The sequence below is a fragment of the Ranitomeya imitator genome, chromosome 8 (genome assembly GCF_032444005.1).
Source record: "Ranitomeya imitator isolate aRanImi1 chromosome 8, aRanImi1.pri, whole genome shotgun sequence".
Taxonomy (NCBI): domain Eukaryota; kingdom Metazoa; phylum Chordata; class Amphibia; order Anura; family Dendrobatidae; genus Ranitomeya; species Ranitomeya imitator.
The window spans coordinates 112,294,144-112,308,261 of record NC_091289.1 but is presented as its reverse complement, the minus strand read 5'-3'; positions in this window follow the sequence as shown (position 1 = coordinate 112,308,261).

The following is a 14,118-nucleotide window of genomic DNA, read 5'->3' as shown; positions in this document are numbered from 1 at the left end:
ACCCCTCTGGCCAACGCCACTTCTGATTTCTGCCCCTCTAACTCCTCTGGTCTGCTGGCCCCTGCAGCTCGTGTGAGAACGATCACGGGCGCTGTGTGCAGGGAATGCCAGAAGCAAACGGTCAACAAGAGTTGATTGTTTGGTTGCTAATATTAGTTCCAAGTTCTCATGTGGCATTATATTTTGCAATTTGCCTTTATAGCGAGGATCAAGGAGGCAGGCCAACCAGTAATCGTCATCATTCATCATTTTAGTTATGCGTGTGTCCCTTTTGAGGATACGTAAGGCATAATCCGCCATGTGGGCCAAAGTTCCAGTTCTCAAATCTGCGGTTGTGCTTGGTTGAGGGGCAGTTTCAGGCAAATCCACGTCACTTGTGTCCCTCAAAAAACCAGAACCCGGCCTTGCCGCGCCACCAATTTCCAGTGGCCCCGGAAAAGCTTCCTCATTAAAAATATAATCATCCCCATCATCCTCCTCGTCCTCCTCCTCTTCGCCCGCTACCTCGTCCTGTACACTGCCCTGGCCAGACAATGGCTGACTGTCATCAAGGCTTTCCTCTTCCTCAGCTGCAGACGCCTGATCCTTTATGTGCGTCAAACTTTGCATCAGCAGACGCATTAGGGGGATGCTCATGCTTATTATGGCGTTGTCTGCACTAACCAGCCGTGTGCATTCCTCAAAACACTGAAGGACTTGACACATGTCTTGAATCTTCGACCACTGCACACCTGACAACTCCATGTCTGCCATCCTACTGCCTGCCCGTGTATGTGTATCCTCCCACAAAAACATAACAGCCCGCCTCTGTTCACACAGTCTCTGAAGCATGTGCAGTGTTGAGTTCCACCTTGTTGCAACGTCTATGATTAGGCGATGCTGGGGAAGGTTCAAAGAACGCTGATAGGTCTGCATACGGCTGGAGTGTACGGGCGAACGGCGGATATGTGAGCAAAGTCTACGCACTTTGAGGAGCAGGTCGGATAACCCCGGATAACTTTTCAGGAAGCACTGCACCAACAGGTTTAAGGTGTGAGCCAGGCAAGGAATGTGTTTCAGTTGGGAAAGGGAGATGGTAGCCATGAAATTCCTTCCGTTATCACTCACTACCTTGCCTGCCTCAAGATCTACAGTGCCCAGCCACGACTGCGTTTCTTTCTGCAAGAACTCGGACAGAACTTCCGCGGTGTGTCTGTTGTCGCCCAAACACTTCATAGCCAATAAAGCCTGCTGACGTTTGCCAGTAGCTGCCCCATAATGGGAGACCTGGTGTGCAACAGTGGCAGCTGCGGATGGAGTGGTTGTGCGACTGCGGTCTGTGGACGAGCTCTCGCTTCTGCAGGAGGACGAAGAGGAGGAGGAGGGGGTGCGAACGGCTACAGCCAATTGTTTCCTAGACCGTGGGCTAGGCAGAACTGTCCCAAACTTGCTGTCCCCTGTGGACCCTGCATCCACCACATTTACCCAGTGTGCCGTGATGGACACGTAACGTCCCTGGCCATGCCTACTGGTCCATGCATCTGTTGTCAGGTGCACCTTTGTGCTCACAGATTGCCTGAGTGCATGGACGATGCGCTCTTTAACATGCTGGTGGAGGGCTGGGATGGCTTTTCTGGAAAAAAAGTGTCGACTGGGTAGCTCGTAGCGTGGTACAGCGTAGTCCATCAGGGCTTTGAAAGCTTCGCTTTCAACTAACCGGTAGGGCATCATCTCTAACGAGATTAGTCTAGCTATGTGTGCGTTCAAACCCTGTGTACGCGGATGCGAGGCTAAGTACTTCCTTTTTCTAACCATAGTCTCATGTAGGGTGAGCTGGACTGGAGAGCTGGAGATCGTGGAACTAGCGGGGGTGCCGGTGGAAATGGCAGACTGAGAGACGGTGGGAGATGGTATTGTTGCCACCGGTGCCCTAGATGCAGTGTTTCCTACTACGAAACTGGTGATTCCCTGACCCTGACGGCTTTGGCCTGGCAAAGAAACCTGCACAGATACTGCAGGTGGTGCGGAAAATGGTGGCCCTACACTGCCGGAAGGGATGTTGCGTTGCTGACTAGCTTCATTGGCCGAGGGTGCTACAACCTTAAGGGACGTTTGGTAGTTAGTCCAAGATTGCAAATGCATGGTGGTTAAATGTCTATGCATGCAACTTGTATTGAGACTTTTCAGATTCTGCCCTCTGCTTAAGGTAGTTGAACATTTTTGACAGATGACTTTGCGCTGATCAATTGGATGTTGTTTAAAAAAATGCCAGACTGCACTCTTTCTAGCATCGGATACCTTTTCAGGCATTGCAGACTGAGCTTTAACCGGATGGCCACGCTGTCCTCCAACAGGTTTTAGCTTTGCCACGCGTTTTGGGCAAGATACGGGCCCGGCAGATGGAACCTGTTGCGATGTTGATGCCTGCTGCGGCCCCTCCTCCTCCGCTTCAGAACTGCTGCCGCCTGCACCCTGTTCCCCCAATGGCTGCCAATCGGGGTCAAGAACTGGGTCATCTATTACCTCTTCTTGTAGCTCGTGTGCAACTTCGTCTGTGTCACCGTGTCGGTCGGTGGTATAGCGTTCGTGATGGGGCAACATAGTCTCATCAGTGTCTGATTCTTGATCAGCACCCTGCGAGGGCAATGTTGTGGTCTGAGTCAAAGAACCAGCATAGTAGTCTGGCTGTGGCTGTGCATCAGTGCACTCCATGTCAGATTCAACTTGTAATGGGCATGGACTGTTAACTGCTTCACTTTCTAAGCCAGGGACGGTATGTGTAAAGAGCTCCATGGAGTAACCCGTTGTGTCGCCTGCTGCATTCTTCTCTGTTGTTGTTTTTGCTGAAGAGGACAAGGAAGCGACTTGTCCCTGACCGTGAACATCCACTAACGACGCGCTGCTTTTACTTTTACCAGTTTCACGAGAGGAGGCAAAAGAGCTAGAGGCTGAGTCAGCAAGATAAGCCAAAACTTGCTCTTGCTGCTCCGGTTTTAAAAGCGGTTTTCCTACTCCCAGAAAAGGGAGCGTTCGAGGCCTTGTGTAGCCAGACGACGAACCTGGCTCCACAGCTCCAGACTTAGGTGCAATATTTTTTTTCCCACGACCACCTGATGCTCCACCACTACCACTACCCTCATTACCAGCTGACAATGAACGCCCCCGGCCACGACCTCTTCCACCAGACTTCCTCCTTGTTTTAAAACGTTACCAAACTAACGGTATTTGTTGCTGTCACACAACTTACACGGTGAGCTATAACTTCAGTATGATTTAGCTACCCATTTACAGGTGGGTGAGACCACAATGAAAATCAGGCACAATGTTACACACTCTGTTGTTGGTGGCAACAAATGAGAGAGATGCCACACACGCAGGACTGTCACTGAAGCGCAAATGTAAATATTAATCTCCCACTGATTTGTTTTTTTGTTTTTTTAAAGGGAGACTTTAGAAAAAAAAAAATAATAAAAAAAAATGATTTTTTAAGGAAGAATTTATAAACCAAATAAAATGAAATGATTGTTTAAGGGAGAATTTAGAAAACAAATAAAAAAAAATAGGCTTTCTATGGCCCACTGAGTGAGAGAGGACGCACACAGGAGTCAGGAGTGGCACACAAGCCCAGAGGCCAATATTTATCTCCCACTGATTGATTTAGTGATTTTTTCAGGTAGATTTTGGAACCCAAATCAAGCAAAAAAATAAATAGGCTTTCTATGGCCCACAATTGGAGAGAGAGAGAGAGAGATGGCACACCCAGGAGTCAAGACTGGCACACAAGCAGAAAGGGCAATATTAATCTCCCACTGATTTGTTTTTTTTTTTGTTTTTTTTCAGGGAGACTTTAGGAAAAAAAAATAGAATAAGATGATTTTTTCAGGAAGAATTTAGAAACCAAATAAAATAAAATGATTTTTTCAGGGAGAATTTAGAAAACAAATAAAACAAAAAAAGGCTTTCTATGGCCCACTGAGTGAGAGATGACGCACACAGGAGTCAGGAGTGGCACACAAGCCCAGAGGCCAATATTTATCTCCCACTTTTTTTTTTTTGTTCCAGGGAAAATTTATAAACCCAATAAAAAAAATAATAAATAGGCTTTCTATGGCCCACTATCTGAGAGACAGAGAGAGATGGCACGCTTAGGACTGGCACACAAGCCCAAAGGCCAATATTAATCTCCCTTTTTTTTTAAGGGAGAATTTATAAAACCAAAAAAAAAAAATAAATAGGCTTTCTATGGCCCACTATTTGTGAGAGAGATGGCACGCTCAGGACTGGCACACAAGCCCAGAGGCCAATATTAATCTCCCACTTTTTTTTTTCCAGGGAAAATGTATAAACCCAATAAAAAAAAAAATAAATAAATAGGCTTTCTGTGGCCCACTATCTGAGAGAGAGAGATGGCACGCTTAGGACTGGCACACAAGCCCAAAGGCCAACATTAATCTCCCACTGATTGATTTATTGATTTTTTCAGGTAGAATTTAGAACCCAAATAAAGCAAAAAAAAAAAAAAATGGGCTTTCTATGGCCCACTGAGTGAGTGATGATGCACACAGGAGTCAAGAGTGGCACACAAGCCCTGAGGCCAATATTTTTCTCCCACTGATTGATGTAGTGATTTTTTCAGGTAGATTTTAGAACCCAAATCAAGCAAAAAAATAAATAGGCTTTCTATGGCCCACTGAGTGAGAGATGACACAGACAGGGATGGCACTCTAGCAGAAATGTCAATCTTAATCTCCCACAAAAAAAAACAAAAAACAGGGAGTGTCCTTCAATTACTATCTCCCTGCAGTAATCTCAGCCAGGTATGGCAGGCAGCAATAAGGAGTGGACTGATGCACAAATTAAATAAAAAGTGTGTACAAACCAAAAACATAGCTGTGCAGAAAGGAAGGAACAAGAGGATTTGTGCTTTGAAAAAAGCAGTTGGTTTGCACAGCGGCGTACACACAGCAATGCAGCTATCAGGGAGCCTTCTAGGGCAGCCCAATGAGCTACAGCGCTGAGGGGGAAAAAAAAAAAATGTAGCTTCCACTGTCCCTGCACACCGAAGGTGGTGTTGGGCAGTGGAAATCGCTACAGCACAAGCGGTTTGGTGGTTAATGGACCCTGCCTAACGCTATCCCTGCTTCTGACGAAGCGGCAGCAACCTCTCCCTAAGCTCAGATCAGCAGCAGTAACATGGCGGTCGGCGGGAACGCCCCTTTATAGCCCCTGTGACGCCGCAGACAGCAAGCCAATCACTGCAATGCCCTTCTCTAAGATGGTGGGGACCAGGACCTATGTCATCACGCTGCCCACACTCTGCGTTCACCTTCATTGGCTGAGAAATGGCGCTTTTCGCGTCATTGAAACGCGACTTTGGCGCGAAAGTCGCGTACCGCATGGCCGACCCCGCACAGGGGTCGGATCGGGTTTCATGAAACCCGACTTTGCCAAAAGTCGGCGACTTTTGAAAATGAACGACCCGTTTCGCTCAACCCTAGACATGATATACTGCATCAGGGCTTGTTGCTGCTGCCACAGACACTATAACATGTGCAGAGTGGAATTCCACCTTGTTGGCATATAGCATATGAACCTGTTAACTGGCATGGACAAAATCCTCTGTATCAATGCAAATCGATGACCTGAAGGATGCAAATGGCAAAAATGAGCACACAACTTATGTTCTTTCTGGAGCATCTCACACAGGCCAGGATAGCGGCGAGAAAATGCTGTACCACCAGGTTGATGACATGAGCCATGCAAGGCATGCGTGTGAGCTTGCCTCGCGTAGGGCCACCACCAGGTTTGCACCATTATCAGACATGACCTTCCCAGGATGCAGACTCAGTGGAGACAGCCATTGATCAAACTCAGCTTGGAGAGCTATCCATAACTCTTCAGCTGTATGAATGCGACTCTCAAGGCATATAAATTTTAATACTGCCTGATTGCGTTGAGACCTGGCTGCGCAGTACGGAGGTGGTGGAGATTTGTTTTCACTGTTGGAATGCATGCCTCGTTAAGTTGTTGAGGGTGCAGTTGAAGTTGAGGGTGCAGTTGGAGGCACTAGAGGAGATAGAGGAGGAGGCGGAAACAGTGGAGAAAGTGTTCAATGTAGAGGTTTGTCCTGCAAGCCCTGGGGATTCAAAGACTACCAGTGCCCGCCTCCCACAGCCACCAGAGTCAACCAGTATCCAGTCAGTGAGATTTTATGCATTTGGCCATGCTTACTCATCCAGACAGAGATTTAGTCAAGGAACAGTTGATGTTGTCTGTGACATGCTGGTGTAGCGCAGGCATAGCTTTCTTATAAAAGTAATGGTGACTGGGCAATTGGTACTTGGGGACTGTAATGGCCATCAGCTTTGGGATACTGTACGTATCTACCAGGCGGAAAGACAGCACTGCCTTGGTCATCAGATTGGAGATGGTGGAGTTCAACCTCTTAACGTTGTCATGCAAAGGAAGAAAAACTGCGGAATTGTGGGCTGGCTGCAGTGCTGAGAGAGGGCAGAGTAAGGTGAACCGGACAAACGGCTGAACTGTGAGAGAGGTGCAGGCGGAAATGTTACAGTGCATTGACAAAGTTGTGGTGTGCTCGTTCTCTGAGATCGGTCAAAAACAGCAGGCATGTCTGCTTCCATTACAGTTATAAAAAGAAACTCCGGCACACTACTATTCAAAGAATTGTCTCTCATTTATTCAAAAAATTTTTTATAACAACGGTGGGATTTCCAAAAAATGTTTTTTTCTGCACACTATAATTGGACGTTTATTAATTTCTTTATCTCAACGTTTCGGCTGAAAAGCCTTTGTCAAGAGATTAAATGTCCCTCTGAAATACATACAAACAGGTATAGCATGAATGCAAACATAAACAACAGAACAAAATGAGGAGAACATTATGTAGCATGTACTCCTTAGTATATCGATACAATATTACATACCATAAAATGGCATATAATGGTCTCATGTTGCACGCATTAAACAAGCATCATAAAATATAATATGCTCAAAATTTGTCTGCTAGACTAACGGCAATCCTAGGAGAAACATCATAAATGGATCATGTTACATGAAAAAATGAAGATCATGTCCAGATTCAGTCCATATGTAAACACACCTATGTGTACACACACATTTTTTGCTTAGGGGTGTGATCAAAAAACGGGGCATTAACTATACAAGAGCCTTGTGTGATTATAGGCAGACCCTTAATCCATCCCCTTATGTGGAAATATACAAAGAAAAAAATATATACCAGTGCTTCCTGGTGAAAGTTCAAATGAAGGATGTGTGCCGGAAAAAAGGATCCAAAGAGGAGCGAGAAAAGCCGAGGAAAGCCGACGTGGTGCGCATGCGCAGTGGTACCCGTGCCCGGACTTTAATTCTTGCCTGTGTGCTGCAAACAAAAGGGAAAAGAATGCCATTAGCCACAGTATTGTTCCATTGTGACCATGATCAAAATGCATAATATGCAAATGCATGAAGGATTATATTCTAATATACATATAGACTATTTGGTGATACTGACTATTAATAAAAATTATTTATTTCAAAAAGAACCACAGGGAGACTTCAATATTGATACATTTGACTGACCTGAAGGTTGAATACATATGGGGGATAGTTCAAAAATGGTCTAGAATATCGTATAGATACCATAGCTCATCTATATTCGTACAATAGGAAAATGTAAGGGACCACGTAATTCATTCAATAGAAAATACAATAGAGAATACATTCAGTATGAGACCTCATATTCTCTATTCAGACCATACGGGGATAAGGTTTGCAACGTATAAATCCAAAAGGATTCACGCTCTTTTAATTTTTTAATCCTGTCTCCCCCCCTCCTAGAAATAGGGACATGATCTTATACTTGGAACCTAAGTTGGGCCACATTATGATTGTTCTGTGAAAAATGGGCCGGAATGGGCAAAAGTGTCCTACCGCATCTGATGGTGGATTTATGCTTAGAAATGCGGTCTTGGATATGCTGGGTGGTCTCCCCAACATACCCGAGACCGCAGGGACATTTTATCAAATATACAACGAAAGACGAATTGCAAGTAAACTGTTAGAACTCTGTGTATCTGTACATTGCGCTTCAACAGGTCATCATTATTTCTGTGCCTCAACAAGGCATACCACTGTGCATTTGTCATAGAAAGAAAGGTAGTAGAGTAGCCTGTCCAGTAACAGAAGTTTTCAGTTGTCTTTGCATGGAACGTGACATTGGTTTACTATTGCTTTCACATACTTTACCACCAATCCCACATACACCTTGAACGCCAAGCCTAATTCCCCTTCCATCACGGCCTCGCTTTTTCCCAGTCGTTTTGCTCAGATAGTGTGGTAGGAGCACAGTATAAGCAACAAAAAATAGATTTTAAACTCTGCACCACCTTTGCAAACAGCTGAATTTCAGCAACAGTAAATTCCAAGGTGAAATATGGTGTGCTGTATCGTGTTGAGTGTGGATGACGCCTGTATGACAAAGAAGATATGCAACAAACAATTTGAAAGTCAGATGTCCCCTACTGTATGAGATTAGGAACACAAATTTTTGGGTGGCCTCTGGATAAGGCCTCTATAACACAATAGATGCTGCAAACTATTTGAATGTCAAGTCCCTACTGTATGACACTAGGAACTGTGAGATAGAGCTTACTGCATGTGTTCGGGGACACTCGCTTAGTAACGGGACTCAGTCACACAGGCACGTTTTATCTCAAAAAAGCAGTCCATGTGGTTTATTATGCAGTCATAAACAGGGTTATGCACAGTTCATTTTAAACTTCATAGAACACAATAGGTACCAAACGGTGACATTAAGTTGCAGCTTTAACTCAGGTATTTCATATACGGCTTTAATTCACAGTTCAGATAAAACACCCGCCAGCCCTCCTTGACTAGTTCCCGGGGGTGTCCGTAAACCGTATCAATGTCTCTAGTCATATAGCACACACACCATTGATTTGTAGTCTCAAAACACGCTGGACCTCACTTCGTCCAGTTACCGTGGGAGACCACACAGTTCATTACTGACCCCCTGTCAGTGCACACAGTTCCCCATACTCTGGAATACCTTCCAGGAGCTCCTGCTCCACACATTGACTCCTGTCTGTTCTCTCTCCTCCAGGGAAACTGCAGAATCGGGATCACCAACTTGCCTGGCAGGCACACATCATTTAGTCCAGATCCTCAGATGGCCTGTAGCTCCCCCAGTGCAGTGCCATTGCAGACTCAGCCTCCACTCCTTCACATTTGCTCTTCAGGAAACCTACTCCCAGGACTTCCAACACAGGCTGCTTGGTGTGCTTTTCACGACGTCCGTCCCCACCTGGCACTGTCCAGCACACAATTCTTTATGTGTGCAGTTCACGGATCTGATCCTACTCCCAGGATCTCCCAACACACCAGTCTTCAGATCCATGGCCTCACAGTGAACTATTCAGAGATGCAGTCCACTCACAGGACCTCCTAACACGCAAGCCATCCAGGATCTCACACAATCTCCATTACAGAGACCACTACACCACCATGTGACCACACCATGGTCACTTTATGTAGTTGTAGCTCCCATAGATGGGTGGTGCGTGTGTGGCTAGTTCAACCCGCCCAGCTCTCAGAACTAGCCCTGCCAGCCTCCCTCTAAAACAACACAATTACTTGTAGGACTACAGATCCCACAACAACCTTACTTCAGGCTGACAGTGCAGACTCCCTCTGGGACACTTATCGGCCATTCACAATTCTGCCAGTGACTATCTCATCACCATTATAACCACAGATACGCCTCCATGCATATTCTGAGGAGCACACACAGTGCCCTCTAGCTGTAACAGTGGTCCCTGCATCACAGAACAGAAGAATTTTTGGGGTCTCTGGATCAGGCATCTATAACACACTAAATCTACAAGCTATTTGAATGTGAGATGTCCCCTATTGTATGAAACTAGGAATAGAAGAATTTTGTGTGGCCTATGGATCTGGCCTCTATAACACATTAGAAGCTACAAACTATTTGAACTTGATATGTCCCCTACCGTATGACAATAGGAACAGAAGAATTTTCTTGTGGACTATGGATCAGGCCTCTATAACACTAGATGCTGCAAACTGTTTGAAAGTCAGGTCCCCTACTGTATGACACCAGGGTCGGACTGGCCCACCGGAGAACCGGAGGATTCTCCGGTGGGCACAGGGACTTAAATCTGTTGGCATATTGGCCAGCAGCTGCCTAGGGCCCCCATTGCTCCAGGGCCCCCCCAGCCGGTGGAGTTTCGCTAATAGCAGCATACCCAGCTGCTATGGAACCCCTTAGTCAAGGGGGCCCTTCTGGTGCCAGAGAGCTGCAGATGGACAGGAGCTGCTAAAGAGAAATGAATATTCACACTTCCCCATGCCCCCATGGGTGTGGAGAGGCATGAATACCATTTCACTTTAATGGCGGGCAGCATTAGCGGCAGGCTGAGGCTAACACTGCCCGCCGCTGCTGCTGAATTGGGGGCCCCAGAGGTGGGCACCTAAAGGGCGGCAATCCTTGGTTGTGATCCCTGCAGCTTGGGAACAGAGCGGAGCTGTAGGGATCCACGTCATCCTCCTCCCTGCCCGGCACTTCCTGTCATTATTCAGCGCAGCTGTTTCAGACAGAAAGTTGCCGGGATGTGCTGCGGCTGCTGGGAATGTGCAGAGAGGTGAGTGGGTGCTGTGTGTGTGTGTGTGTGCGTATGTGTGTGTGCCTGCGTGTGTGCATCTCTGCCTCCATGTGTCCAGCTGTGTGTGTGGGGGGTGGCAATGATGACGGTGCTGGAGGCAATAATGATGGTGCTGGAGGCAATGATGATAGTTAGTGCTGGAGGCAATGATGATGGTGCTGGAGGCAATGATGATGGTGCTGGAGGCAATGTTGATGGTGCTGGAGGCAATGATGACGGTGCTGGAGGCAATGATGATGGTGCTGGGGCAATGATGATGGTACTGGAGGCAATGATGATGATGATGGTGGTGGTGGCAATGATGATGGTGCTGGAAGAAATGATGATGAAGATGGTGCTGGAAGCAATGATGATGGTGCTGGAGGCAATGATGATGGTGCTGGTGGCAATGATGATGGTGCTGGAGGCAATGATGATGATGGTGATGGGGCAATGATGATGGTGGTGGGGGCAATGATGACAGTGCTGGAGGCAATGATGATGGTGCTGGAGGCAATGATGATGGTGCTGGAGGCAATGATGATGCTGCTGGAGGCAATGAAGATGGTGGTGGGGGCAATGATGATGGTGGTGGGGGCAATGATAATTGTGCTGGAGGCAATACTGATGATGGTGGTGGTCGGGCAATGATGATGATGATGGTGGTGGTGGGAGCAATGATGATGGTGGTGGTGGGGGCAATGATCATGGTGCCGGAGTCGATGATGATGATGGTGCTGGAGGCAATGATGGTGGTGGGGGCAATAATGATGGTGGTGGGGGCAATGATGATGGTGGTGGGGCAATGATGATGGTGCTGGAGGTGCTGGAAGCAATTATGATGGTGGTGGGGCAATGATAATGGTGCTGGAGGCAATTATGATGGTGGTGGGGGCAATGATGATGGTGGTGGGGGCAATGATGATGGTGGTGGGGCAATGCTGATGGTGCTGGCGGCAATGATGATGGTGCTGGAGGCAATGATGATGGTGCTGGAAGCATTGATGATGATGATGGTGGTGGGGCAATGATGATGGTGGTGGGGGCAATGATGATGGTGCTGGAGGCAATGATGATGGTGCTGGAGGCAATGATGATGGTGCTGGAGGCAATGATGGTGGTGGGGGCAATGATGATGGTGGGGAAGAAAGCAATGATTGTTGCGGTGTAAAGGACAAAGATGGTAGTGGTGGAAAGGACAATGGTGGTGTGGGGAAGGAGGCAATGATGGAGGTGGTAATTTGTACAATTGTGAAGGGGGAGAAAAATGATGATGGTGGAGGGGGCTGCATTATACCCTTTCAGGGGGGCTGCATTATACCCTATGAGGGGGCTACAATATAATTCTGTCGGGGCTGCATTATTCTCTGTGGGGGCTACATCATACTATATGAGGGGAGCTGCATTATGCCCTATGAAGGTCTACAGTATATTCTATGGGGGGTTGCATTATATTCTCAGGGGCTACATTATGTTCTGTGGAGGGGCTGCATTATGCCATATGAGGGAGCTAAATTATATTCTATGGGGGGACTGCATTATACCTTATGAGGGGGTTGCATTATATTTTGTGGGGTGCTGTATTATACCCTATGAGGGGGCTGCATTATATTCCATGAGTGAGGCTACATTATATTCTATGAGTGATCTGCATTATATTCTATGGGGGGGTTGCATTATATTCTGTTGGAGGGGGGCTACTTTATATTCTATGAGGGGGCTACCCCAACCCCTGCTCCATAATGAAGACATGTACTACCTTATATTATGCCCTGATATTAGCATGTTTTACCGCACAATTGATGGTCTTGAATGTATTTCTATGTAGCTACATAATAGGCCCCAAGAATGATTTTCTCTGGTGGGCCCAAGGTGCTACAGTCCAACGCTGTATGACACTAAAAACAAAGTTTTGTGGCCTCTGGATAAGGCCTCTACAGCTTAATTTCAACCCAAAAAATGACAAAGTGTAATACGGCGGGTTGTCTAACTATTTGCAACTGAAAAATGATATTTTTTAAAATTGTGCGCTAGGTCTGCAGACAGTTTCATATCACCACAGCACAAAAATGTCAAGGTAGGATACAGCAGGCTGTTTCACATTTAGCTAGTGAAAAAATATTATTTAGAATGCTATACTTGTGCATTGAGCATAATAGAAGCAACGCATAACATACTTGTAGGACATGTGCCCTGTGGCTTTTACTGTGGACCTCAGTAATGGCCAAAAAAGTGCTGGAAGGTAAATTTAACAGCCAAACTGGACAGTATCTAGCTACACTATCTGACTGATATACAACTGCCTAGCTAAATAAGTAAAATCTGGGATACAGCAGGCTTTTTCTCATTTAGCTATTGAAAAAATATTATTTAGAATGCTATACTTGTGCATGGAGCACCATAGAAGCAACGCACAACACACTTGTATGAAATGTGCCCTGCTGGCTTTGTCTGTGGGCCTCAGTAATGGCAAAAAAAATGCTGGAATGTAAATTTAACAGCCACACTGGACACTAGTTAGCTACGCTATCTGACTGATATACAACCACCTATCTAACTAGCTAAAATCTTGTCATGATTAAGGGAGCTTAATCTCCAGAAACGCGTTGAGATTCACACCCATATGGTTTGTGCTGAAGTTTGCAAATATGTGTACTTTTTTGTTTTTCATTTTTGTTTCTTTTCACATAAAAATAGTTATTAAAGGGAGCAATATATTTCTGTTTTATGTATTATTATTTTGTGATTTTAAAAAATTACGATATTTATTTAATTTTTCTACTTTCACTTTCAGCACTCTGATTGCTGTTATAAGGCATTGCAAAGCACAAGCTGCACTGACACAAACCTCATGTTCTGAGCATGGTCTAAATATTTTGCCATTGCCTGGTGACCCAGATCTTATCATAATGACCTCGGGTCACCATGGCATTGACCGAGCCCTCACAATGACGTTGCAAGTGCACCGATAGATACTACTGCGCATGCACTGCCAAAGCTATTTTGGAACAGAATTTTTTGTTTCTGAGAACATTTCTATCAGCAAATAAAACTATTTTATGCACATTATACATGCAATCATGCTGCAGCACAGGTGCCACCGCAGGGTCCTGCTGAATGTATGTTTTTTTCAATACATATAATATTCAGTATGTAAAATAGGGGACAAGTCTCTGAGGGATCAGTGACCTGTGAGAAGCCATACTGGTGAATACCTAAGCAGAGCACCACATGAAGACGTCTCCCCCACAGGCCGCCCCCGGAGAATAAGCATATCATTAACTCAAAATTAAAAATAAAGATTAAACAACAACCACAAGACAGATTTCATCAACCGAGGTACAATTTTAATATTTTAATCATTATTACGGTGCCAACCTGACACTGTAGGTTACTTAGCACAATCCTGCTGACCGGTTCCCTTTAATTGTAATAT